The sequence below is a fragment of the Hyla sarda genome, chromosome 5 (genome assembly GCF_029499605.1).
Source record: "Hyla sarda isolate aHylSar1 chromosome 5, aHylSar1.hap1, whole genome shotgun sequence".
Taxonomy (NCBI): Eukaryota; Metazoa; Chordata; class Amphibia; order Anura; family Hylidae; genus Hyla; species Hyla sarda.
In genome coordinates this window covers 30,493,364-30,519,947 of record NC_079193.1, presented here as the reverse complement: position 1 = coordinate 30,519,947, position 26,584 = coordinate 30,493,364, and the positions used below count along the sequence as shown (strand labels likewise).

Sequence of the window (26,584 nt, the reverse complement as noted above, 5' to 3'; positions counted from 1 at the left end):
TGAAGGGAAGGGGGTATGGTGGATGAAGGGAAGAAGTATGGGTGGATGAAGGGAAGGGGGAAGGGCAGGGTTCAAGTCCTGCAGAAATGCATGGGAGCTGAGTTCCACAGCAGAAACACTGTTCCTATTAGCAGGAGTCCTGCAGGACCAGCCCTTGAGTGGAAATCTTGGGTTCCTACACTTTTTTCCGCAGGATGGATGAAGGGAAGAGGTATGGGTGCATGACAAAAAGGGGTATGGGTAGATGAAGGTAAGGGGTATGGGTGGATAAAGGGAAGGGGGTATGAGTGGATGAAGGGAAGGGGTATGAGTGGATGACAAAAAGGGGTATGGATAGATGAAGGGAAGGGGTATGAGTGGAAGAAAGGAAGGAAGAAGATGGATGAAGGGAAGAGGTATAAGTGGATGACAAAAAGGGGTATGGATAGATGAAGGTAAGGGGTATGAGTGGATAAAGGGAAGGGGTATGGGTGGATGAAGGAAGGAAGAAGATGGATGAAGGGAAGCACACTGGTTGACAAACACTGTGTCTTAGACCAAGAAGTTGTTTAGCTTATATGCAAAACTACAACTCCCATCATGCCTGGACAGCCAAAGTTTATAGTGCAGGGATATGGGCTATGCAGCTTCTTAGTCTATGACAGTGTTTCAAAACCAAGGCACCTCCAGCTGTTGCAAAACTAGTTTTGCAAATAGGCTATGCAACTTCTTGGTCTAGGAAAGTGTTTCCCAACCATGGTGCTTTCAGCTGTTGCAGAAGTACAACTCCCAGCATGGCCAGACAGCTTTTGGCTGTCTTGAAAGATTTCCGTATGCAGCAGAATACAAGAAACCCATGAGGATTTGGAGCCTGGATGTGCTGCATTCCTCAACCACAGTCCATGTATAAACCCTGTCAATGGAGGTCTGATTGGAACTCTTTGGAGACGTCTTGTATTCTGCTGCCTTCGGAAACCTCTCAAGAAAACTGTCTGGTACACAGATAAGAAAATAAACAACAATTTCCTTCTGTATCAGAAGCTCAGGTAAGGACTCTTGGGGAGAGATGCTTCTTCCCTAGCGGCTGCTCTCACTACGCGACCCGAGATAATGAGCGCAGCTCTTGGTGTCCAGCGATTCATCACCACAAGATCATTTCTACATATTACATTTCCACCATTTATAATTACTCCGCGTTTTTTTTTCTTTCTTTCAGTTCTGCTGTGTAGCCTTATTGGACATAAGTACAGTTCCCTAGTGAGGATTTCACACTCTACGACAGTCAATTATCGAGAATAAAGTGATTTCTGGAGCTCATAAAATTATGTTACTCAAAGAGGATCTGTCACCAGAGAAATCTCTTTAAACTAGGACAGGTAATAATGCCCCAAAAAACTAGAATCACGGCATCTAAAATAAAAAAATAAAAAAAACAGTCTTGGCAGCTCTGCAGAGCTGATCGGGACCACTGCGGTAAAACTGCAGTGTCCTAATCAGCTGAAAGGATGGCGGGAGGGCCCTTACCTGCCTCCTCGCCGTCCGATCGGTGATCTGATGCTTCAACCAGCCATGGTAGGCTGGAGCAATCGAGCACCGATAACACTGATCAATGTTATGCTATGGCATAGCATTGAACAGTGTATGCAATCCAAGGATTGCATGTAATAGTCTCCTATGGACACTAAAAGTGTAAAAAAAAAAAGTTAATAAATGTGAATTAACCCCTTCCCTAATCAAAGTTTAAATCATCCCCTTTTCCCTTAAAAAAAAATAGGTCAACAAAAATAAACGTAAACATATGTGGTATCGCCACGTGTGTAAATGTCCGAACTATAAAATATATTGTTAATTAAACCGCACGGTCAATGGCATTTACGAAAAAAACAAAAGTCCAAAAAGTCCCATCAAAACAAAAATGGTACTGATAAAGACTACAGATCACAGCGCCAAAAATTATCCCTTATACATCCCTGTATACGGAAAAATTTAAAGGTAATAGGGGTCAGACAAGGACAATTTTAAACATGCTAATTTTCGTGAAAAAAATAAAAAATAATTTTAACAGAAGTAAAACAAAATCAAACCTACTGTATATAAGTTGGGTATCATTTTCATTGTATGGACCTACAGAATCAAGATAAGGTGTAATTTTTACCAAAAAGTGCTCTGTGTTGTAATGGAAGCCACCAAAAATTACACAATGGCGTTTTTTTTTTTTTCAATTTTGTACCACAAATATATATATATTTTTTTGTTTCGCCATAGATTTTGTGGTGAAATTATTGATGTCATTACAACTTAAAATTGGTGGCAAGGAAAACTGAAAGCGTTATGATTTTTAGAAGGTGAGGAGGAAAAAATGAAAGTGCAAAAATGAAAAAGGGGTTAATAAAATAAATTTAGCTTCACCCTGTGTATATGCTATGGGGGAGCTTTATCAAAACCTGTGCAGATGAAAAGTTGCCTAGTTGCTAATAGCAACCAATCAGATCGCTTCTTTCATTTTTCAGAGGCCTTGTTAATAATGAAAGCAGCGATCTGATTGGTTGCTATGGGCAACTGGGCAACTCTTCCTCAACACAGGTTTTGATAAATCTCCCTATATGTGCTTTCATGTAGCCCTAGAGGCCTAGAGCGACTTACCTGCCCCACACATTCCATTACTAGGGCAATTGCCAATGCAAATGCCAATCGTGCCTTCAGCTGTCTGGGCATGCTTGGAATTGTAGTTTTGCAACAGCTGTAGGCACCATGGTTGAGAAATACTGGTTTGAATAACAAAAAAGGAAAGACATGGCTGTAAATCACACGTGCTCTTTTACCCTGACACTATTGAGCTTTTTCTGCAAGAACATCACTACTCAGAGGCTTGTAAAATATTCTGTAGTGCTGAATGTGTTACTACGGAACATAGGTGTAATCTGCGTAAAGAGCCCGAAACGCGCTAGTCTGATGTAAACGGTATAATACGTGATATGATCCGCTCCTGCAGATCTGCTCACATTCAGCACAGTGATAAAACACTTCTTAGAGAGCTGCGGGAGGATGTGAGGAAAGGCTTTTATTTCCAAAATGATAGGACTGTAATACCTTAATCGGAGAAATCAAACATGTCTGTCAGTAAATAGATTAGACACAAATTTATTGACCCACATAAAAAAATTACTACAGTATATGACCTATAAAATGGAGCAACACCAAAGTAACATATCTATCTATCTCATATCTATCTATCTATCTATCTCATATCTATCTATCTCATATCTATCTATCTATCTATCTCATATCTATCTGTCTATCTCATATCTATCTCATATCTATCTATCTATCTATCTATCTCATATCTATCTATCTCATATCTATCTATCTATCTATCTCATATCTATCTATCTATCTATCTCATATCTATCTGTCTATCTCATATCTATCTGTCTATCTATCTATCTATCTATCTATTATCTATCTATCTCATATCTATCTCATATCTATCTCATATCTATCTATCTATCTATCTCATATCTATCTATCTATTATCTATCTATCTCATATCTATCTCATATCTATCTATCTCATATCTATCTATCTATTATCTATCTATCTCATATCTATCTGTCTATCTCATATCTATCTATCTATCTCATATCTATCTATCTCATATCTATCTATCTATCTATCTCATATCTATCTATCTATCTATCTATCTCATATCTATCTGTCTATCTCATATCTATCTGTCTATCTATCTATCTATCTATCTATTATCTATCTATCTCATATCTATCTCATATCTATCTCATATCTATCTATCTATCTATCTATCTCATATCTATCTATCTATTATCTATCTATCTCATATCTATCTCATATCTATCTATCTCATATCTATCTATCTATCTATCTATCTATCTATCTCATATCTATCTATCATCTATCTATCTCATATCTATCTCATATCTATCTATCTATCTCATATCTATCTATCTATCTCATATCTATCTATCTATTTATCTATCTATCTAATATCTATCTATCTATCTATCTATCTCATATCTATCCCATATCTATCTATCTCATATCTTTCTATCTATCTAGCTCATATCTATCTATCTATTATGTATATATACAAACTTAGAAGAATACGTATTCTTATATAACTTCACTTGATGTCACCCATACAGATTTGCTCATAAGGAGCTTTGAAACCTGACTCGGACATTTACTTTCAGCAATGTTCCCCAATCTGTCACTCTCTAGCTGATGCAAAACAACTCCCACAGGCTGTCAGGGCATGCTGGGAGTTGTAGTTTTGGATGACTGGATTGCTCAGGTTGAGGAACAATGACCTACAGGGTAGCTACCTATAGTTGCCACTAGACACAACGTTTTCTTCCTACTGCAGTAGAATTCTTTAGTATCTTTTTTCCCAGGAAGCATTGCTTGTAAGACTCCCTGTACCAGCTGGGTCCCCACAACAGGGGCGGACATATCACATGTGCAACATGTTCAACTGCACAGGGGCCCAGCGTGAGAGGGTGCCCGTCGGCGGCAGGCCCCCTCTCATGCCTCTACCAAGGGACCTGAATGATGCAGGCGGCATTTGTATCTCTCGTCACGTGTCCCGACGCCTGGGACAAGCAGTCCCGGGGCGCCGGGCAGGAGATTTCTGCTAATAGCTACTTACATCTGCCTGCGGGTCACAGGATGCGGGTACTTCCTGGCGGAGGTGCGCATAGTGACGTCATTGCAAGCACAGCGCTGCGCCGCTATGGCGACTTCTTGCGCGGCACATGCGATGACGTGCACACATCACTTATAGTGCGCACCTCCAAGAAGTCCCCGCATCCCGCGACCCGCCGGCAGATGTAAGTATGCTGCCAGTGCCTGATGTGGGGGCTCTAAATATCTGCTGCCTAAAGGGGGATCTAAAGCTATGCTGCCTAAAGGGGGGCTCTAAATCTACAACATAGATTTAGAGCCCCCTTTAGGCAGCATAGATTTAGAGCCCCCCTTTAGGCAGCATAGATTTAAAGCCCCTCTTTAGGCAGCATAGCTTAAAGGGGGGGGGGGCTCTAAATCTATGCTGCATAAAGGGGGCTCTAAATCTATGCTGCCTAAAGGGGGCTCTAAATCTATGCTGCCTAAAGGGGGCTCTAAATCTATTCTGTCTAAAGGGGGGCTCTAAATCTATGCTGCCTAAAGGGGGCTCTAAATCTATGCTGCCTAAAGGGGGGCTCTAAATCTATTCTGTCTAAAGGGGGGCTCTAAATCTATGCTGCCTAAAGGGGGGCTCTAAATCTATGCTGCATAAAGGGGGGCTCTAAAACTATGCTGCCTAAAGGGGGGCTCTAAATCTATGCTGTAGATATAGGGCTCCCCTTTTGGCAGCATAGATTTAGCTCCCCCCTTTAGGCAGCATAGATTTAGATCCCCTTTAGGCAGCAGAGCCTAAAGGGGGAGCTAAATCTATGCTGCCTAAAGGGGAGCTCTAAATCTATGCTGCTTAAAGGGGAGCCCTATATCTACAGCATAGATTTATTTGCATTTATATATATATATATATATATATATATATATATATATATATATACATATATGTTCATCTGTGTTGTTGGTGGGGGGTCAGGCACATTGTTTGCACAGGGGCCCTCTGCTGTCTGTGTCCGCCCCTGCTCCACAAGGAAGACTAATACCCATCAGGAGCTTAGTGTGAGCTACAAATCATCAGAATCATATGAAATAAATGAATCAGGTGAACTTGAACTGAGTGGGATTTGCCATTTAAATCAAGGCAAAGAATGATTCACCATAAGGCTCTGAAAGCCTCCAACAAAGCTTCCATTATATCCATCATCGCCACGTTCTTCTGTCACAGCACTTCAGCAAAACCTGATGGAGTCTATTGTACATTAAAGGTGTCTGCTGGGCGGCACTGCTGTCTACCATATGATGGGTGCGGCACTACACTGTGATTTTGGCTATAAATGGAGATGTCAGCAGAACCTACCAGTCAGTGTCCTCTAACCCTGAACTATGCACAGTGCACAAGTAGTGGTAGCATAAGCAGGATCCCTTAAGACGTGATCTTTTGCACTGTGGCCGGTAGGTTGAAGTTGGGGGGTCCTTGGTGTTATGGGTACTGGATACAGACATAGGGTGACAAGGAAAAAGGTGCAATACAATTTTATTTGGAAACAACTTTCAGATGTTACAGACAGTTCTTTTTTTTTTTATCAACTGGTGCCAGAAAGTTAAATAGATTTGTAAATTAGAGAAAAATTATATAATAATAAAATATGATATAACCAGTCCTCAAGGGGTAGTGGAAAAAAGAAAAAAGGGAAAAGGAATAAGAGAAAAAGGGGTGACAATTAAAAATATACAGTAGTAGTGATAATGAAAATAAAAATGGTAATAAAAAGCCTGAAAGGGTAAAATAAATTAAATAATCTTATACATTTATTACATTTTAATAATACAATCAATACCCGAGCAGGGCCCTTGCTCAGGTATTAAAAATATATAGGATAAAATGACCTAAAATATGATGCTAAAAATTGCCAGCCATCTCAAAAAAGAAAAAATAGTCTATAGTAGCAAAGAATTGACAGCAAAAACTTGACAGATTCCACAAGTTTAAATGTGTGAATTGAGGTAGATTTAAAGGGGTACTCCGGTGAAAACCTTTTTTCTCTTAAATCAACTGGTGGCAGAAAGTTAAACATATTTGTAAATTAACGTCCCTAGCATAAAATGGCGTAGCACTGGGCGGCGACCACCACCGCCGCGACACCAGTGCCCACAGGGGGGGAACGACCCACTGGCAGAGCATGGTGGTGGTCGCCGCCCGGTGCTACGCCATTTTATGCTAGGGACGTTAGGGACCCACTCTGAATAGGTGGCCTTGACGTGGCGAGTGGGCTTGTACTTTTTGATCAAAAATGTATACTAACAACCTGTTAGTTTTTGATATTATGCTGAGAAGCAATCAGATCATTATACAAGATTGTAGATGTGCGACCATGTCTGTTTCTTCTACCCGAATTCAAATTTGTAAATGACTTCTATTAAAAAATCTTAACCCTTCCTGTACTTATTAGCTGCTGAATACTACAGAGGAAATTCTTTTCTTTTTGGAATGCTCTCTGATGACATCATGACCACAGTTCTCTCTGCTAACGTTATTATAATAATAATAACGCTTTATTTATTGTTGTCCTTAGTGGGATTTGTACCCAAGTCCCCAGCACTGCAAGGCAGCAGTGCTAACCACTGAGCCATCACGCTGCCCTTAGCATACATCTGCTAAGCACGGTTGCTAAAATGGACAGAGATGTCAGCAGCGAGCACTGTGTTCGTGATGTCATCAGTGTTCCAAAAAAAAAGGAATTTCCTCTGTAGCATTCAGCAGCTAATAAGTACTGGAAGGATTAAGATTTTTTAATAGAAGTAATTTACAAATATGTTTAACTTTCTGCCACCAGTTGATTTAAAAGAAAAAAGGTTTTCACCGGAGTACCCCTTTAACCCCTTCCCGACCTATGACATACCTGTACGTCATGGGTGGCAAGGTGTTCCCGACCCATGACATACAGGTACGTCATGAACATTACTGCCGCTACTCGCGGCACCCCGCAGCGCCCGGAAAGATGGTGGCTATCACTGATAGCCAGCCATCTTACCGTGCGACCACGGGGGGTTTCATCCCCCACCCCCCCAGCGATCGCTGCTATCAGCTGGTCAAATCTGACGGGGATCGGGACACACACCGCTCTGCTAAGTGTCCCTGACCCGTCCCCCGGCGTCACTTACCCGTCCGAGCGGTGTCCCGAGCGGTCCCGGCGGTCCCGGCGTCCTCCATGCGGTCCCGGCTGCGCTGCGTCCCGGAGGTGAGTTTCCGGCAGCAGTGCGGCATCTTCATTGGCAGCAGTGAGATCGCCGTAAAGCGATCTCACTGCTGCCTCTGAGAGTTTCAAAACTGCAACTCCCAGCAAGCCCAGACAGCCTTTGGCTTTCTGGGCATGCTGGGAGTTGTAGTTTTGCAACATCTGGAGGTCCACAGTTTGGAGACCACTGTATAATGGTCTCCAATCTGTGCTCTTCCAGATGTTGCAAAACTACAAATCTCAGCATGCTCAGTCTGTCCAGGCATGCTGGGAGTTATAGTTCTCTAACATCTGGAAGAGCACAGATTGGAGGCCATTATACAGTGGTCTCCAAACTGTGGACCTCCAGATGTTGCAAAACTACAACTCCCAGCATGCCCAGACTGCCCAAGCATGCTGGAAGTTGTAGTTCGGCAACATCTGATCCTTCAGATATTGCCGAACTACAACTTCCAGCATGCCTGGGCAGTCTGGGCATGCTGGGAGTTGTAGTTTTGCAACAACTGGAGGCACACTAGTTGGGAAACATTGTCCGTTTCCTACCTCAGTGCCTCCAGCTGTTGCAATTGTTGCAAAACTATAACTCCCAGCATGCACTGGCAGATAATGCAAGCTGGGAGTTGTAGTTTTGCAACAGCTGGAGGCACACTGGTTTGGAAACACTAAGTTTGGTTGCAAAACACTTGAAAGTTTATTACTTAACTTAGTGTTTCCAAACCAGCGTTCCTCCAGCTGTTGCAAAACTACAACTCCCAGCATGAACGGACAGCCAAAGGGCATGCTCGGAGTTTGCAACAGCTGGATGTTTGCCCCCCCTCCCCCCAATGTGAATGTACAGGGTACACTCACATGGGCGGAGGTTTACAGTGAGTGCTGCAAGTTTGAGATGGCGCAAATTTTGCGCTGCAGCTCAAACTTCTAGCGGCAAACTTGCTGTGAACCTCTGCCCATGTGACTGTACCCTAAAAACACTACACTACACTAACACTAACCTAAAATAAAAAGTAAAAAACACTACATATACACATACCCCTACACAGCCCCCCTCCCCCCAAAAAATGAAAAACGTCTGGTACGCTACTGTTTCTAATACGGAGCCTCCAGCTGTTGCAAAATAATAACTCCCAGTATTGCCGGACAGCCATTGACTGTCCAGGCATGCTGGGAGTTTTGCAACAGCTGGAGGCACCCTGTTTGGGAATCATTGGCATAGAATACCCCTATGCAAATCCCTAATTCAGGCCTCAAATGCGCATGGCGCTCTCTCACTTTGGAGCCCTGTCGTATTTCAGGGCAACAGTTTTGGGACACATATGGGGTATCGCCGTACTCGGGAGAAATTGCCTTACAAATTTTGGGGGGCTTTTTCTCCTTTAACCCCTTATGAAAAGGTGAAGTTGGGGTCTACACCAGCATGTTAGTGTAAAAAAATTATTTTTTTACACTGACATGCTGGTGTTGCCCTATACTTTTCATTTTCACAAGAGGTAAAAGGAAAAAAAGACCCCCAAAATTTGTAACGCAATTTCTCCCGACTACTGAGATACCCCATATGTGGGCACAAAGTGCTCTGGGGGCGCACAACAAGGCCCAGAAGGGAGAGTGCGCCATGTACATTTGAGGCGATTTGCACAGGGGTGGCTGATTGTTACAGCAGTTCTGACAAACGCAAAACAATAAATATCCATATGTGACCCCATTTTGGAAACTACACCCCTCACGGAATTTAATAAGGGGTGCAGTGAGCATTTACACCCCACTGGTGTATGACAGATTTTTGGAACAGTGGTCTGTGAAAATGAAAAAAAATTTTTTTGATTTGCACAGTCCACTGTTTCAAATATCTGTCAAACGCCAGTGGGGTGTAAATGCTCACTGCACCCCTTATTACATTCCATGAGGGGTATAGTTTCCAAAATGGGGTCACATGTGGGGGGGGGGTCCACTGTTCTGGCACCATAGGGGCTTCCTAAATGGGACATGCCCCCCAAAAACCCTTTCAGAAAAACTCACTCTCCAAAATCCCCTTGTCGCTCCTTCCTTTCTGAGCCCTCTATTGCGCCCGCCAAACACTTTACATACGCATATGAGGTATTTCCTTACTGGAGAGAAATTTTAGGGTGATTTCTCTCCTTTTACCCCTTGTAAAAATTCAAAAATTGGGTCTACAAGAAAATGCGAGTGTAAAAAATGAAGATTTAGAATTTTCGCCTTCACTTTGCTGCTATTCCTGTGAAACACCTAAAGGGTTAAAACACTTACTGAATGTCATTTTGAATACTTTGGGGGGTGCAGTTTTTATAATGGGGTCATTTATGGGGTATTTCTAATATGAAGACCCTTAAAATCCACTTCCAACCTGAACTGGGCCCTGAAAAATTACGATTTTGAAAATCTTGAGAAAAATTGGAAAATTGCTGCTGAACTTTGAAGCCCTCTGATGTCTTCCAAAAGTAAAAACTTGTAAATTTTTTTATGCAAACACAAAGTAGACATATTGTATATGTGAATCAATATGTAATTTATTTGGAATATCCATTTTCCTTTCAAGCAGAGACTTTCAAAGTTAGAAAAATGCTAAATTTTCATGAAATTTTTAGATTTTTTGCCAGGATACAAATATCAGTGAAATTTTACCAATAACATAAAGTAGAATATGTCACGAAAAAACACTCTCTGAATCAGATTGATAAGTAAAAGCATTCCAAATTTATTAATGTTTAAAGTGACAGTGGTCAGATTTTCAAAAAATGCCCAGGTCATGAAGGTGAAAATGGGCTGGGTCATGAAGGGGTTAACCCCTTAAGGACTCAGCCCATTTTGGCCTTAATTTGGACAATTTAATTTTTAAGTTTTCATTTTTTCCTCCTCGCCTTCTAAAAATCATAAGTCTTTTATATTTTCATCCACAGACTAGTATGAGGGCTTGTTTTTTGCGCGGCCAGTTGTCCGTTGTAATGACATCACTCATTATATCATAAAATGTATGGCGCAACCAAAAAACACTATTTTTGTGGGGAAATTAAAAACAAAAATGCAATTTTGCTAATTTTGGAAGGTTTCGTTTCCACGCCGTACAATTTACGGTAAAAATGACGTGTTCTTTATTCTGAGGGTCAATATGATTAAAATGATACCCATTATTACATACTTTTCTATTATTGTTGCGCTTAAAAAAAATTGCAAACTTTTTAACCAAATTAGTACGTTTATAATTTTTATAACCTTTATTTTGATGACCTCTAACTTTTTTATTTTTCCGTATAAGCGGCGGTATGAGGGCTCATTTTTTGCGCCATGATCTGTACTTTTTTTTTATACCAAATTTGCATATAAAAAACTTTTAATACATTTTTTATAATTTTTTTAAATAAAATGTATTAAAAAAAGTAGCAATTTTGGACTTTTTTTTTTACGTTCACCGTACGGGATCATTAACAATTTATTTTAATAGTTCGTACATTTACGCACGTGGCAATACCAAATATGTCTATTAAATTTATTTTTTTACGCTTTTTGGGGGTAAAATAGGAAAAAACGGACGTTTTACTTTTTTACTGGGGGAGGGGATTTTTCACTTTTTTACATTTTTTTTTACACTTATGTCCCTATGGGGACTATTCATAGCAATACCATGATTGCTAATACTGATCTGTTCTATGTATAGGACATAGAACAGATCAGTATTATCGGTCATCTCCTGCTCTGGTCTGCTCGATCTCAGACCAGAGCAGGAGACGCCAGGAGCCGGAAGGAGAGGGGACCTCCGTGCGGCGTTCTGAATGATCGGAGCCCCGCAGCAGCGCTGCGGGCGATCCTATCATTCATTGAAATCGGGTACTGCCGCAGATGCCGGGATCTGTATTGATCCCGGCACCTGAGGGGTTAATGGCGGACGCCCGGGCGTCGGCCATTGCCGGCGGGTCCCTGGCTGCGATCAGCAGCCAGGATTAGCCGCGCATGACACGGGCATCGCTCCGATGCCCACGGTTATGCACAGGACGTAAATGTACGTCCTGGTGCGTTAAGTACCACCGCACCAGGACGTACATTTACGTCCTGCGTCCTTAAGGGGTTAAATGTCATTCATCAAAGTGTTGAGAGGAGAAGTTTGTAAGATGCTGGTAATTGTATCCAAAATGTAACAAGATTGTGATAGAATGCTGATACAGTTAATGATAGGCATTGAAGCGATACTTTACCGCTGAGTAGACAGAGCTTGTAGGCAACCGAGTGTCCCTGAAAACGGCAGATTCCAGAGAGCAATAGCAGTAAGTGTCCGCATGGACAATGTCCGGTGCTCAGATCGTCACTGCCCTGGCATGGGCATGTGGTACAACAGTAACCGGCTTTAGATATTTGTGTGTTGAGTAAGAGAAAATCACTCTGCTTGGCCACGGATCGGCAGCCGGCCTATAGGGGAGTTTCAGCAGAGGTGAGTCGGCGTCCGCGTGCAGTGTGAATTGCGCATGATTTACAGTGGTCCTCAAACCGGGGTACTGCAGGGCTGTCAAGACTGGATCGGCTTGTATAGCGGCTATTAGCCGGTGAGATGGATATGGCAGTAGTAAAATACCAAGGGCTATACGCGTTTCACGACTAGTGTCGCATTCTTCAGTAGCCAAAATATATTAAGATATCTGAGCACCGGACATCGTCCATGCGGACACTTACTGCTATTGCTCTCTGGAATCTGCCGTTTTCAGGGACACTCGGTTGCCTACAAGCTCTGTCTACTCAGCGGTAAAGTATCGCTTCAATTCCTATCATTAACTGTATCAGCATTCTATCTCAATCTTGTTACATTTTGGATACAATTACCGGCATCTTACAAACTTCTCCTCTCAACACTTTGATGAATGACATTTAAATCTACCTCAATTCACTCATTTAAACTTGTGGAATCTGTTACGTTTTTGCTGTCAATTCTTTGCTACTATAGACTATTTTTTCTTTTTTGAGATGGTTGGCAATTTTTAGCATCATATTTTAGGTCATTTTATTCTATATATTTTTAATATCTGAGCAAGGGCCCTGCTCGGGTATTGATTGTATTATTACAATTTAATAAATGTATAAGATTATTTAATTTATTTTACCCTTTCAGGCTTTTTATTACCATTTTTATTTTCATTATCACTACTACTGTATATTTTTTTATTGTCACCCCCTTTTCTCTTATTCCTTTTCCCTTTTCCCTTTTTTCCACTACCCCTTGAGGACTGGTTATATCATATTTTATTATTATATAATTTTTCTCTGCCTACTATTTGGTCTTTTGGGGTTCTTAGACCATACCAGTTAACCTCGGGTTAGAATGTTGATTGAGCTGCACTAACTCTATTCTATATTCAGATTTGTAAATTACTTCTATTTAAAAATCCTAAAGGGGTTCTCCGCCATAAGGTGATTTTAGTACGTACCTGGCAGACAGTAATGGACATGCTTAGAAAGGATCTGCGCTTGTCTTGGGGCTAATTGGCTATGTTGTGAGATTACCATAACACTGTGGCTAGCTTTTTGTGAACTGGTATTTCCTGTTTGACTTTTCTTTTTTGACTACAAATCCCACAATTCCATTTTCCTCCCTCCCACACATCAGCCACCCGACCCATTGAAACATAAATGAGCTGCATCCATTCAAAAGACCTGTGGTTTTCAATCAGAGTGCCTACAGCTGTTGCATTAGTTGCAGATTGATCCCTCCACCCATTGAAGCAGACAGGCTCCCTGTTATCAGCTGACTAGTAAGTCATGTCTCGGCCCCATTGCAACCTGGGAAAAATCTGAGACAACAGTAATTTTGTATGCTGATAAGAACAAAAATTGGAGTGAAAATCACAGAAGAATTGCGAGAAAACTGTCACACACAAGTACAGACACTATATTATGAACTACACTAACTTTACAGCCCCTGTAGCATAGTCAAATGAAAAAAAATCCTGGAATACCCCTTTAATCCATCCAATACTTATCAACTTCTGTATACTACAGAGGAAGTTATTTTCTTTTTGAATTTCCTTTCTGTCTGACCACAGTGATCTCTGCTGACACCCCTGTCCATGTCAGGAACTGTCCAGAGTAGAAGCAAATCCCCATAGAAAACCTCTCCTGCTCTGGACAGTTCCCGACATGGACAGAGGTGTCAGCAGAGAGCACTGTGGTTGGACAGAAAATAAATTCAAAAAGAAAAGAACTTCCTCTGTATTATACAGCAGTTGATAAGTACTGGAAGGATTAAGATTTTTTTTATAGAAGGAATTTACAAATCTGTTTTACTTTCTGGCACCAGTTGATTAAAAAAAAAAAAAAAAAAAAAGATGTTTTCCACCAGAGTGCCCCTTTAAGGCTATCCTACATATAAGATAGGGCCTGGAACTATTCATAGTATTTAGAATATTGGGCAAACTAGATGGGCCAAATGGTACTTATCTTCCTACATTTTCTACGTTTCTATGGTTATCAACTCGATCAACTGGATCAACTCAGGTTCTGTGATCCAGGGTTTTTATAGACTCTGGCTAACATGGTGTGACATATGCAAGGAAAGTTTTAGGCTCCCTATCCCCTTTCTTTAAAGGGGCACTCCGCTGCTCAGCATTTGGAACAAACTGTTCCGAATGCTGGAGCCAGCGCCGGGAGTTCGTGACGTCATAGCCCCGCCCTCTCACGACATCATGCCCCGCCCCGTCAATGCAAGTCTATGGGAGGGGGCGTGACTGTGACGTGGCTGTCACGTCCCCTCCCATAAACTTGCATTGAGGGGGCGGGGCATGACATCATGATGGGGCAGGGCTATGACGTCACAAGCTCCCGGCTCCAGCGTTCGGAACAGTTTATTCCAAATGCTGAGCAGCGGAGTACCCCTTTAAAGCAAGGGGATAGGGAGCCTAAAACTTTCTTTTCATATGTGAGAAGCGGAGTATCCCTTTAATGCTCCTCCATGGAGAGCACAGTGTTAGGTTTTGGCAACAAGAAGGCAGTGGATCCTTACCTGGGTAAGTTCTCTGCAGCACAACTTGGGTGGAAACGCGTTTGAAACCCTTTCAGAATCCGACCAGCATATATACTACCGGTAGTAAAACCTATTAAAACACATTTTCACTTGAAGTGACAGAACATCCAAGACCCAATTCTGCAACCCGGTTGTTGGGCAAGATAATGTATTGTCATTAAAGGGGTACTCCCGTGGAAAACCTTTTTTTTTTAAATCAACTGGTGCCAGAAAGTTAAACAGATTTGTAAATCACTTCAATTAAAAAATCTTAATCCTTCCAGTACTTTTTTAGGGGCTGTATACTAAAGAGAAATCCAAAAAAGAAATGCATTTCCTCTGATGTCATGACCACAGTGCTCTCTGCTGACCTCTGCTGTCCATTTTAGGAACTGTCCAGAGCAGGAAAAAATCCCCATAGCAAACATATGCTGCTCTGGACAGTTCCTAAAATTGACAGCAGAAGTCAGCAGAGGGCACTGTGGTCATGACATCAGAGGAAATCCATTTCTTTTGGGGATTTATCTTAAAGGACAACTGTAGTGGTACACTTTTATATATGCCCGTGCCCGGGTCTCAAAAATAAACAAAATAAACTCATACATACCTTCCTACGAGCCCCCGTTGGTCCGGCACAGGCCTCACGGTCCGGCAGTGCTGACGTCATTCCACTTCCTGGGGACGGGGACGCTGCAGAGCCATCGGCGTATCACCGGCCATAGCGATGTCCCGCCCTGGTCGGTGATAGGCTGAGCCCACTGTCATGTAAGAAGCCAGCCAGAGCTCCTTACATGACAGTGGGCTCAGCCTATCACAGGCCGGGGCAGGACATCGCTATGGCCGGTGATACGCCGATGGCTCTGCGGCATCCCTGTCCCCAGGAAGTGGAATGACGTCAGCACTGCCAGACCGTGAGGCCTGTGCCGGACCAACGGGGGCTCGTAGGAAGGTATGTATGAGTTTATTTTGCTTATTTTTTAGGCACGGGCATATATAAAAGTGTACCACTACAGTTGTCCTTTAAGTATACAGCCACTAAAAAGTACTGGAAGGATTAAGATTTTTTAATAGAAATGATTTACAAATCTGTTTAACTTTCTGGCACCAGTTGATTAAAAAAAAAAAAGTTTTCCACGGGAGTACCCCTTTAAATTGTATTGCAATGACCAGATACTATCTATCTACTGTCTTGTCTCTAGGACACAGAATATCTCCCATAACATGCCCAGTGCTTTGATACAAGAAAATGTACCATCATTAAATTGCAGAAATTAGGTTTTGAAAGTGGAGATAGGTTTTAATTTATAGAGGTCCATTCATGAATTAGTTTATTATTGATCAGAAAAAAGGCTACAAGATCCCCTCCTGACGGTGTTCCCGCATTTCCTGGTATAACATGGAGGTCCGCCATGTTCTTTAATCATATTATCAATGTGTCCTGTGGCTATCGCACCATAAGCTCACGTACATTACAGGTGCAGACCATTCTTGCCTGGAGGAGCCTCATAAACCACGCTCTCTTCATCTTACATTTAGATATAATCCTAGTGCGCTAAGACAGTCGGCTTAGGGAAAGTATTACATTTTTTCATTTAAATGGAAAAAAGGTCTTTGGGTCTGAACGTTAGTTAAATTAATAGGAATTGTCTGTGTCTATTAATTGTAAGACTCTTCTTCTGGCTGCGCCGTCTCAACAAATTACCAGAGAAGCTTATTAAGGATAAAAGACCGAAAATGCGGAATAACACTCTGAAAGCTAATGGAAGTTGCACAGCGGTACCGTCATGTTGCACAAAATGGTTTTAAATAAAGATTGGTGTCTCAAACATTTCTTCTAATCTTAAAGGGGTACTACAGCATAAAGAAACACTTTGGTAGATTGATAATAATGGTGCCAATAGATATGGAGTAGAAAATGACGCCGCACCTTTGGAAGAGGGTTAAACGGAATCTTTGGGACTTAATCCCTTAAGGATGCAGCAATTTTTTTATTTTTGTGTTTTCGTTTTTCCTTCCTCGCCTTTTAATAACCATAACTCTTACAATTTTCCACCTACATGGCCATTTGAGGGGCTTGTTTTATATGGGATGAATTGCACCTTGTAATAACTTCACGCATTCTATAAATCTACGACAAAGCTTAAAAGTGTATTATTTGTGGGGCAAAATTGAGAAAACCCTTTATAATTTTGGAACTCTGGGGGGGGGGGGGGGGTTCGTCTGTACACAGTGCACTATACAGTTAAAATTACATGTTCTCTTTATTGTGTAGGCCCATACGATTACAGCGATACCCAATTTATGTAAATTTTGCTTTACTTTACTACTTCAAACTTTTTGTAAACAAATAAGCTTAAAGTGCTTAAAGATGTCTTCTTCTGATATGTCTTTTTATTTTTTTTGTATGCAGAGCTGTATAAGGGTTCATTTTTTGCGCCGTGATTTGTAGTTTTTATCGGTACCATATTTGTTTGGATGGGACTTTTTGATCCCTTTTTATTTTTTTTACTGATATATGAAGTGACCAAAAAAATCAGCAATTTAGGATTTTTACTTTCACACCATTTATTGTGCGTTTTAATTATACTTTAATAGTTTGGGCATTTTTTGCAGGCGGCAATACTAAATGGGGGAGATTTATCAAAACCTGTCCAGAGGAAAAGTTGCTGAGTTGCCCATAGCAACCAATCAGATCGCTTCATTTATTTTTCAGAGGCCTTTTTAAAAATTAAAGAAGTGATCTGGTTGGTTGCTATGGGCAACTCAGCAACTTTTACTCTGGACAGGTTTTGATAAATTTCCCCCGATATGTTTTAGTTTAATTTTGTTTACATTATTTTATTTGAAAAAAATAGGAAAAGGGGGTGATTCAAACTTTGTATTAGGGAAAGGGCTTATTTACATTTATTAATACAATTTATTTTGTTTTATTCCTCATTTTTAGCCCTAATAGGAGACTATTACATACAATCTTTCAATTGCAAACATTGTTTAATGCTATGCGATAGCACAGCATTGATCAGTGTTATCTGCGCGCTGCTTCTCCAGTCAGCCGAAACAGAGCAAAGAGTGGAAAGCTGCTGTAATGTCTGTTTATTTGTTTTTGTATTTTTCTGTTTAGGTGTGTATTCACACACTAGGATGTTCCAAGCAGTTTCCTATTCTCCCTGGATAGAGAATAGTTAATGCTCTGAACCAATAAGAACTCAGGTAGGGTTATTTTATCCAGAGTTATCCTGCATTCTGGGTTGGTTATTTGTGCTATATACTTCCATGTCTGCTTGAGTATGCACCTTGTATTTATCTTGTGATTTTTGTGAGTTTTCGCCATGGTTAAATAGTCTTGTTTATTGCAGATTTTAGTCGGTGTTACATCTGTTGGTTTTTAGGAATATGTATGTCTGTTCTGCTTAGTCTGTGTTCACACTGTTCTAGTCTAGTGTTACCTGTGCTCTGTATGTTATAATTTCTGTTTTGTATCCTGGAGTCTATTCAGACTCATCCAGTTCTAGTCTAGAGTTTTGTGTTTTATATTTTTGTTTCCTACTAGGTCAGCATTCTGATCACATGGTGGAGTGTGTCTGCTGGCTAGCAGTCTATTTGGCTTTAATATGCTGTCTACTCCTTTTGTGGAGTGGGGTGTCCAGTTTGTTTCTGTTCTGTGTCTCAGTGTGAACAGTGTTCTATGTTTCTGATCTGTTTAGTGTTTTTTCATTCAGTTCTTCTGACCATCCCCTGCATCTCCTGGATTCTGCTGCATACCTGTTCCATACCTAGTCTTGTTCATTTTATCATGTCTGCCGTTCTTCTGGATTACGGTTTATGAACTGTTTGTTAATACACAATATTCTGCCCTGTTTGTATAATTATATTATGTCTGGTTTTTGGTAGTTATTCCGTTTCTGTTTCTGGCCTGTGACCGACTATATTTATTATTTGTTTTTACGCCCACTGCACTTTAGCTCAGGGAGGGACCGGCTCCAAGTTTTCGATCCATCGTTTAGGGTGGATGGGCAAGTATGCAGGGAGAGTGTTACTAGGGATGGCTTAGGGCTCACTCTCCCTGTCCACCTCTGGTTATGACAGCAGCAGCCAGCCAGGCATTTAAAAAAAAAAGTTTTCCACCGGAGTACCCCTTTAAGGGGTTGCTTTATAATTATTATAATTTCTATTTTTTTTTTTTAAAGAATTTCTTATTAATGTCATATCAGCATTTGTTATGGAGGGCCCCTTTAAATAAACTAGAAAGACCTAAAAAAAACTTTCTATATTACATAAATGGGAAAAACGGATGATCCCTCTTAATGGTGTTACTGAGACAAGTAAACACGATGCGTCTTCCCTGGACAAGGTGGTAGATTATCAGTAACCTCAGAGTTAAATGGAGTGGAAAATCATTGTGCGTTTTCTTCCCGAACACATATAAGGATTGCAAGAAACGTATCCATCTACTCCATCCCTGCCTGAAATAGATCTCCTTTCCTAAGGAAGATCAATATGGTTCACGATGCAGAGGCTTAAAGGATTCAGCAGGTTGAATATCAGGTTCAAGACAATGTCTAACATGACTGCAACACACAGATTTGTCAGGAAGAGCCCTTGTTCTTTTATAAATCACTTCTATAAAAAAAATCTTTACCCTTCCAGTACTTTTTTAGCAGCTGTATGCTAGAGAGGAAATTATTATCTTTTTGAATTTCTTTTTTGTCTTGTCCACAGTGCTCTCTGCTGACACCTAATGCCCGTCACTTGAACTGTCCAGAGCAGCATAGGTTTGCTATGGGGATTTTCTCCTGCTCTGGACAGTTCCTGTGACGGGCATTAGGTGTCAGCAGAGAGCACTGTGGACAGGAAAAAAGAAATGCAAAATGAAAATAATTTCCTCTGTAGCATACAGCTGCTAAAAAGTACTGGAAGGGTAAAGATTTTTTTTTTAATAGAAGTAATTTACAAATCTGTTTAACTTTCTGGCACCAGTTAATTTAAAAAAAAATAATAATGTTTTCCACCAGAGTACCCCTTTGACTTCTTTAACACCTAGAGCAGTGTTTCCCAACCAAGGTGCCTCCAGCTGTTGCAAAACTACAACTTCCAGCATGCCCAGACAGACTTTGGCTGTCTGGGCACGCTGGGAGTTGTAGTTTTTCAACAGCTGGAGGCACCCTGGTTGGGAAACACTGACCTAGAGCTACAGCAGTGGTAGAGCTTTGAAAAAAATTACGATTCTGAAGGGGGTGGTAAGTGACATTATCAATAGGAAATGCGCTGCTATAAATGCAAGAATAGTGATTGACTTATCTGGTCTTAAAACAGGAAATCTAGAAGTCCTGCTGCTCACTCATTCTGACATCTACTGCTCAGGAAGGGGCGTGTCCGAGGCAAGCACTGAGTCCGCCCGCCCTCACTCACCATGCATTCACTTCCTCCCTGAGGCTGCTGTACTCTGCTGGGTCTCTTCATCCAATCACTGCAGGCTGCTCTGTAACCCCTTCCTCCCTGTTTTCATGCTGCAGTCTGATAGGACAGGAGTGAGCACAAAGAAGTGTTTGTCCCTGGACTTTGTCCCAGCCTGTACTTCAGCTGGGACAAAGATAATGCTGCAGACGGGACAGGATTATGTTTTGGATGGTATGGGGACCCCTGGTGGTTTATTTATTTTTTTTTTTTTAAACATGATTTCTATAAAAAGGAGATAACAACATTTTTATTTATGAAGTATATTAGAAAGGTGATTTTTTTTAATAGCCAAGATGTACAACATATAAAAAGTTTTTCAATCTATAAGTGCCCATCTAATTAACAGTACCTGCACGGCCTATACACAAGGGTGGCGCTGCTTCTGGAAAAACAAAGCAGTCCCTATTTTTCTATTTCATCTTAAAAAAAAACACTTTAAATGGCCTCCCATGACATCCTTTCCATGCTTTCTTATATTAGTAATATTTACTAGGCTATATACTATATCTATAAATACCAAATCTATAAACCCATGGTAGAAGGAAGACGGCTGAAAGCAGGACGTCCTCCATAGCCTGTAACCTTACATGGTAGATGACCTGTCATTGCCGGCTGATCTAGTGGCCGCTGGACCATTACCTACTGAGTCACTCTCTGAATTCTCTTTATATTCTAGAATGAGCCGATTACAGTGCGAGAAAACAAGGAGAACACATTAATATTCTAAAATGGAAAATATGATGAGTTACAATGAGCTTACCTCCAAAAGTATATAGAAGCCGTACATATTGGTTCTGAGATGTCCCAACAACCCATCCGCCCATCACTACAACTCATATAAGGGTTGGCAAATAGATTCCCAGGGGCTTTAAAGGGGTATTCCGGCCATATAAATCTTATCCCCTATCCAAAGGATAGGGGATAAGATGTCTGATGGCGTGGGGCCCGCCACTGGGACCCGCCGCAATCTCTGGGCAGCGCCGGCATTCTATGCGGGGCTGCGTCTCCAGTCTCGGAAACCTCTTTGTTTCTGGGACTGCGGACGTGATGTCACGTCCCCTCGTGGCATCACACCATGTCCCCTACATTCATGTCTATGGGAGGGGGCGTGACCCCTGCTTGACCCCTGGCTCATGCTCACTACCCTGGTACCTACATTGCCTTCACACCGCTTGTTGACTATGCTGTTGCCTTTACTCTCAATCCCACTAGTTTAGGCTACACAGACCTGAGGTTTCCCTCCATTAGGAAGTTCAAAGGTGAATCCCTTATACCCTGTATTCAGTCTAGTTAGTGCTATTAGAACAGTTGACACTCCATGCTGTGTGGCTCACTATTGGAGTCCCATGTCATGACCATTGTGAAACAATGACAGGAATGGTCATCAGGGATCACTATATTTCTCCAAGGTACCTGTCGTATGTGGATACTAAATTTCAGGAAGTGTATAAGACATCCAGAAAAAGCCGGATGAAATATGGGGTGTGGCGGGACCACGGGGTATAGCAGTGTAGGTGGTGGGGCCAGATGGTATTAACCCCTGGGGCAAGATGTTGTTAACCCCTAGTGTTCGTGACGCCAGGATGTGGTTGTATGTGTAGGGCACCACCGACAACCAACCCAGAAACGGCATTTAGTAAATGAGAGTCCAAAGCAGGTTTTGATGCAACTGGAACTTTACTAAAGAAGGCAGAAAACAGTCTTTACAAATAGACAACTTCCACAGAGGTGACCGGGACACAGGAAACCTCTCAGGCTTGGACTTGTAATGGTAATAATAATGATGCAGGACACTGTACTACTGTTATGACTTTGGTATGGACAGTAGAGACTTGACTTGCAGACATTGATGAGAATTACAGATTAGATGTGGCTGCAGACTTGTAGGCTTTGGCCTAGCTGGGCTGGACTGAACTTGTACAGGACTTGTGCTTTACTGTCCAGGAATCAAGGGAAAGAGAAGAGCCCTAGTGTGGAGACTACAGCCCTTTATATATCAGGGGGCTGGACTAAAGCCCATTGGTAGCTGGTTGCCTGTGGTTACCTGTGCCTCTGGAGCTCTGGGTATCAGGTGATTACATATCACATGACCATGTCACATGACCTTAGGAAGGTCCTATATGCTTTAAACACCCTAATAACCCTTATACACAGTTTACATTCACTGTACAATACCTATAATAAATGTACATAATTAATGTACAATAGTAATCATAATAATGACCTGGGGGATCCTGCAGGAGAGCCCTGTGGACTTGAGGGACTCTACCTGAGGGGACTTTAGGAAGCTGTACAGAACCACGTTCCACGTTCTTTACCGGGACACGACAGGGGCATAAAAAATATTTAAAACCTGACGTGTTTCGGTCAATAGTCCTTACTCATAGACCCTCCTATGATTAAGGTCTATTTACCAAAACGCGTCAAGACTGTCACACAAATCTACGTGTCGTGTCAAGTTGAATCTGGCTTGCAAGGTTCAAAAGATTGGGTATCTCTTTATAATGGGAACAGAGCATCCACTGCTATGAAAGTTGCATAACACTACTAAAGGAAGACAATTGCCTACAAAATTGGTCTCAAAACTGTGGCCCTCCAACGGCTGTTCAGGCATGCTAGGAGTTGCAGTTTTGCAACATCTGGCAGGCCACAGTTTGGAGAGTTTGGAGACCACTGACCTAAACTTTTTCCTTTAAAATGTTTCTGATAACTCTTTTATACTTGCAGAACCAGAATGTGTCCAAAGGCGCCAAAACTTTCACAAGCACCAGTACGAAGCTCTACCATAACTTATGTTGTTTGATGAATTCTCCCATAGCGGAAATATCAGTTCCCTCCCTTTCACTCTCTATAAACAGCTCCTGCCAACAGTAACATCTTATCCAAAATTTGTAACATAAAAATCTGGCGTATTTTTTTTCTTGTTTTTTAGCATCTCGCTATTTGCAGAAAACACAAAGAAAAATAATGGAGGTCATTTTAGCAATTTCTTAATACCAGCAAAAGAAGAGAGCGAGCTCCTGCAATTCATCCGTCTCGGGGCACACAGACGATGCTACAGCACCACGTGGGCGAAGCAATTCCAGATGACACTGATAACGGAACAATAGCGCTCGCTGTATGCAACAATAACGCTGATTAGTTCTTCCAGAAGTCGCGCTGGGAACAGGCGCTGCTCCGGCACAATCAACGTTTTGTTGTTTTGTGCAATGCTTTAGCGTGAAGAACGAGACAGGAGATAACATGTCATTCAGGAGTTAAAGGGGTACTCCGGAGGAAAAAACAAATGTTTTCAAATTAACTGATGCCAGAAAGTTATACAGATTTGTAAATTACTTCTACACTGCTCAAAAAAATAAAGGGAACACTTAAACAACACAATGTATCTCCAAGTCAATGACACTTCTGTGAAATCTCACTGTCCACTCAGGAAAAACACTGATTGACAATCAATTTCACATGCTGTTGTGCAAATGGAACAGACAACAGGAGGAAATTACAGCCAGTTAGCAAGACACTCCCAATAAAGGAGTGATTCTGCAGGTGGTGACCACAGACCACTTCTTAGTTCCTATGCTTCCTGGCTGATGTTTTGGCCACTTTTGAATGCTGGCGGTGCTTTCACTCTAGTGGTAGCATGAGACGGAGTCTACAACCCACACAAGTGGCTCAGGTAGTGCAGCTAATCCAGGAGGGCACATCAATGCGAGCTGTGGCAAGAAGGTTTGCTGTGTCTATCAGCGTAGTGTCCAGAGCATGGAGGCGCTACCAGGAGACTGGCCAGCACATCAGGAGACATGGAGGAGGCCATAGGAGGGCAACAGCCCAGCAGCAGGACCGCTACCTCTGCCTTTGTGCAAGGAGGAGCAGGAGGAGCACTGCCAGAGTCCTGCAAAATGACCTCCAGCAGGCCACAAATGTGCATGTGTCCACTCAAATGGTCACAAACAGACTCCATGAGGGTGGTATGAGGGCCCGACGTCCACAAGTGGGGGTTGTGCTTACAGCCCAACACCATGCAGGACGTTTGGCATTTTCCAGAAAACACCAAGATTGGCAAATTCGCCACTGGCGCCCTGTGCTCTTTACAGATGAAAGCAGTTTCACACTGAGCACATGTGACAGACGTGACAGAGTCTGGAGACGCCATGGAGAATGTTCTGTTGCCTGCATCGTCCTCCAGCATGATCGGTTTGGCGGTGGGTCAGTAATGGTGTGGGGTGGCATTTCTTTGAGGGGCCGCACAGCCCTCCATGTGCTTGCCAAAAGTAGCCTGACTGCGATTAGGTACCGAGATGAGATCCTCAGACCCTTGTTAGACCATATGCTGGTGCGGATGGCCCTGGGTTCCTCCTAATGCAAGACAATGCTAGACCTCATGTGGCTGGAGTGTGTCAGCAGTTCCTGCAAGAGGAAGGCATTGATGCTATGGACTGGCCGCCTGTTCTCCAGACCTGAATCCGATTGAGTCCATCTGGGACATCATGTCTCGCTCCATCCATCAACGCCACGTTGCACCACAGACTGTCCAGGAGTTGGCGGATGATTTAGTCCACGTCTGGGAGGACATCCCTCAGGAGACCATCCTCCACCTCATCAGGAGCATGCCCAGGCGTTGTAGGGAGGTCATACGGGCATGTGGAGGCCACACACACTACTGAGCCTCATTGTGACTTGTATTAAGGACATTACATAAAGTTGAATCAGCCTGTAGTGGGGTTTTCCACTTTGATTTTGAGTGTGACTCCATATCCAGACCTCCATGGGTTGATAAATTTGATTTCCATTGATAATTTTTGTGTGATTTTGTTGTCAGCGCATTCAACTATGTAAAAACGAAAGTATTTCATAGGATTAGTTCATTCATTCAGATCTAGGATGTGTTTTCTTAGAGTTCCCTTTATTTATTTTGAGTAGTGTATATAAAAACCTTAATCCTTCCAGTACTTATCAGCTGCTGTATGCTCCACAGGAAGTTGTGTAGTTCTTTCCAGCCTGATAATAGTGCTCTCTGCTGAAACCTCTGTCCATGTCAGTAACTGTCCAAAATAGGAGCAAATCCCCATAGGAAACCTCTTCTGCTCTGGACAGTTCCTGACATGGACAGAGGTGGCAACAGAGAGCACTGTGGTCAGACTGGAAAGACCTACACAACTTCCTCTGCAGCATACAGCAGCTGATAAGTATTGGAAGGGTTATAATTTTTTTTATTTTTTTATATAGAAGAAATTTACAAATCTGTATAACTTTTTGGCACCAGTTGATATGAAAACATTTTGTTTCCTTCGGAGTTCCCCTTTAACAAAAGTATACCATAATAAATGTTTTTCCTATCTACATGCAAATAAGGTTCTGCTGGACATAAAACAAAAAAAATTATTCTTGCAATAGGGACATGATTGGAATAGGAGAATATAGGTGAAATATTTCCCACCATATGAAAAACTTTTTTGCAAACAATATGGGGGGATTTATCATTGTTGGTCTAATTCAGTGGCCTCCAGATTGTGGCCCTCTTGCAAAACTACCACTATTGCAACATCTGGAGGGCCACTGTTTGGAGACCCTAGACCAGGCACTTAAAATAATTCAGATTCCATACAAGACCCCTAAATTATTTCAGACATTTATCTCATTCAGACTTTGGACCAGAACACCTAAAATAATCCAGACCTTAGACCAGACCCAGACCCTCCCCCTCCGCCACCCAATTTATTCAGACACCTGAATTGATCAGACCACAGACCAGACCCCTACATTTAGACCCCAGACTACACTCTTACACTCTTAGATTGCAGACCACAAAGACTAAACTGATCAGACCCAAGGCCAGACCCCCTAAAGACCTGAGACCATACCCCTAAATTTATCAGACCTCAGACAAGACCCCATACATTCCTCAGACTCCAGACCAGACAAAAAAATATTTTCCTTCAGAAAAGCAGTGGTAAGGTGGCTATCTGGAACTCAGTAGCCCCTACCAGTACACATCTAATGTCCCCCAATACCCCCTCCCAGTAGATGACACACTCCATCTAATACCCCCTCCCAGTATCTGATACCCTCTATGTTATACTCCCACCCAGTACATGACACTCTCCATCTAATACCCCCTCCCAGTAGATGACACTTTCCATCTAAAACCCCCTCCCACTAGAGGACACCCTCCATCTAATACCCCCTCTCAGTAGATGATACTCTCCATCTAATACCCCCTTCCAGTAGATGACATGCTCCACTTTTACCCTTTCCCAGTAGATGACACTCTTCA

General features: G+C 42.0%; 1 protein-coding gene across 4 annotated transcripts in view; it reads right to left on the bottom strand.

Moving 5' to 3' along the window:
- Positions 1-26,584, bottom strand: part of RUNDC3B (RUN domain containing 3B) — a 238,260-nt gene that overhangs the window by 173,687 nt on the left and 37,989 nt on the right. The window contains exon 1 of one of the 4 annotated variants that reach the window (XM_056519130.1): positions 2,389-2,416. The exons of 2 other annotated variants lie outside the window; for them this stretch is intronic. The gene's annotated coding sequence lies outside the window, so the exon portion shown is untranslated. Of the gene's footprint in view, positions 1-2,067; positions 2,350-2,388; positions 2,417-26,584 lie in introns of those variants that run through there. One more of the 4 variants, XM_056519129.1, reaches the window with a different exon arrangement.